Raw genomic sequence first — 2,616 nt, forward strand, 5'->3', positions numbered from 1 at the left:
ATGTAGACATCTTCCTGCTCCCTAAGTGTGGTCTCCTTGGAAGATTCTTGGTGACTCAAAAGCCTCATTTAACCAGTGCTTTCCTTAGCCTCTTCCTCCTCTCTGTCCGTGGTGTCTAATTTTGAGCAAGTGGCCCTGGAGCTTGAGCAATAAAATCCTGTGGTACGGGAGGCCACATGGGTTGATGAAACCCTTGTCTGGGTCAGTGTCTCACTTGGTTCCCTTCCTCTTTTCACTTTCAGGTCCCAGCCCGTGTCTGTGTCCTTTGCATAAGGAACAGGTGGCCTCCCACGCTCCCATAGGATGATAGTGCACTGTGTTTATGGTAGTTCGTCTCATGATGTACAGTACATTTTTTATGGCACCAAGGATCAGCAGGAACTTGAGTTCTGTACATAGAGGAGCAAGATCTCTCCCACGAGGGCTGGCACACTCTGGGCATTTCCTTTAGTCTGGTGGCATTTTTATGTGTGTTCCTAACAGATGTCCTAGGTTTAGATAACTTGTTTATTTTTCAATTGAACTTCCTAATTGTTCTTCTGGTACAAATGAATCTGGATGAGATGATGATGTCAGGGTACATCGGGCTATTCTTTTATGCCTTTTTTGCCAATATATTATGAACTTTTACCCATCTATTTACTGGAGAGCTAAGATGGTGGTACTTACTGATATATTCACTGGGTGTCTGCAAAAATATACAGTGTTTCTGCTTTTTTATGTTCCTGATACTCAGAGGCCCCACAATCTGAAAAGGGAAATGTGACCTCTCTCATGGCTCATGACCATCTTCATCTTCATCTTGTTTTAGTCAAACAAACTGTGGACCTCAGGGCCATTCTTTCATGGGTAAAGAGGGTGCAGTCCTATTTTTTCTATTGTATCCACATTTACATAGGGATGTTACAGAACTGATATTGTGCAGCATATGCTCTTCTGTACCTTACATTACTCACTTAAATAAATAAAATAAATTAAATTAATTTAATAAAATAAAATAAATATTTTATTTTTTAATTTTATTTATTTATTTTAAAAATAAAATAAATTAAAATTTTTTAAAAATGTGGAATGCTTCACGAATTTGCTTGTTGTCTTTGCACAGGGGCCATCCTAATCCTGTTGGTATTGTTCTAATTTAGTATATGTGCTAGAGAAACAAGCACCTCAATACATTTTATAACTATTTCCCCCATCTCAATATTTCCCCAGAGCACAATTCTTTTAGGCTGTGTACTATTCCCTCTCAGGATATGACAATTTATTTAACGAATCTCCTATCATTAGAAATTGTTTCCAATTTCTCCTCATTTAAAAAAAACGCTAGAGCTAAATTTTTGTGTGTGGATTGTTTTACATCGCCATTTTGATTATAAATTTTTATAAGTATGGAATTGCTGGGTAAGGGGTCCACACTTTTGAGATTCTGAGATATTGTGAAAAGTGTGATTACGTCAGCTTTTACTCTCTCCACCAGTTTTATTTCCCTTCCATCCATGTTGACCTCATATCCGAGCACATGATTTGGGCTCATTCGAAGCTGGGAACATTTCGTGCTCATTTTCTCCACTCTGCTGAACACCTACTTCTGTAACTTCCCCCAAACAAGCTTTTGTGGAGTCATAATGACTATGTGTCTTTCATTTCATTACTAAATATCTGTACTGAAAGTTAGATGATCCTATCAGTGTCAAATGAATTGTTTACAGCTCTTTGGGAAGCCTGGTAACATGCTAGAGGGATACTATGGTTGTTTGTAGATAAGTTTTCTCCTCCAAATAATTTTATTCTTCTATAGCACGAATGCTGTACTCTTCTTCAGATAAAGTGAATTAAACAAGACATACAGTATTATGTTTTGGGATATATATATATGTATATATATAGATATAGATACACACACACACATGCATACATACACTCAGGATTCATCAGTAATGGTTTTAGACTTGTTTTTTTCATCAGGAAATATATTGTATCGATCTTACTAAACCCATCCATCAGCTGGGATGCCTCTGCCTTTAAGTACAATACCAAGTCATTTCTTTGTACTGGAATTCTTGTCTCTCCTTTATTTCTTGGCCAGGTTAAAGAAATTCAGATAATATTGGTATTGGGAATGTAGTTAGACAAGTGTACCCAGGCACCGGGTTACTATAAAAACATAGGTGTTTGGCATCCGACTAAAAAAGTAAGTCTTCTCATTTGGTGCATACACAATGTTCTGAATGGCTATTATGATTAATTAACTTTTCCATGTTGATGTAGGAAGTTTTACTAGCTCTTAGAAAACTAGCTCTGACTAGCTTTTAGTCTGATCACATACAGAGAACAAGTGAAGTGAAAATGGAAAAAGCCAAGCAACTAATCTTTTAAGGACACACAGTGATTTTTTTTTTTAAGGCATCTCGATCTAGTTAATACATTGTTACTTCTCTTCCTGAATGGGATATTATTCTGTATGGGAATTGCGAATATACATTTGAATATTAACTTTTCAAGTGCTATATTTGCTACTGTTTGTTCATCTGGTTCAATCTCTGCTACAAATAATCCTTTTTTGAACTCTTCCTGGAGGTCTGGCTTGGGAGTTCTTCAACTTTAGCTGTGCCATTG

General features: G+C 36.8%; 1 non-coding gene across 1 annotated transcript; it reads right to left on the bottom strand.

Moving 5' to 3' along the window:
* Positions 1–1,060: 1,060 nt before the first annotated feature.
* On the bottom strand, positions 1,061–1,166 carry LOC131834955 (U6 spliceosomal RNA). The gene has a single exon (XR_009355047.1). It is a non-coding gene; the product is annotated as a U6 spliceosomal RNA (small nuclear RNA).
* Positions 1,167–2,616: the final 1,450 nt, after the last annotated feature.

This window comes from Mustela lutreola, chromosome 6, assembly GCF_030435805.1.
Source record: "Mustela lutreola isolate mMusLut2 chromosome 6, mMusLut2.pri, whole genome shotgun sequence".
In the NCBI taxonomy this organism is placed as follows: Eukaryota; Metazoa; Chordata; class Mammalia; order Carnivora; family Mustelidae; genus Mustela; species Mustela lutreola.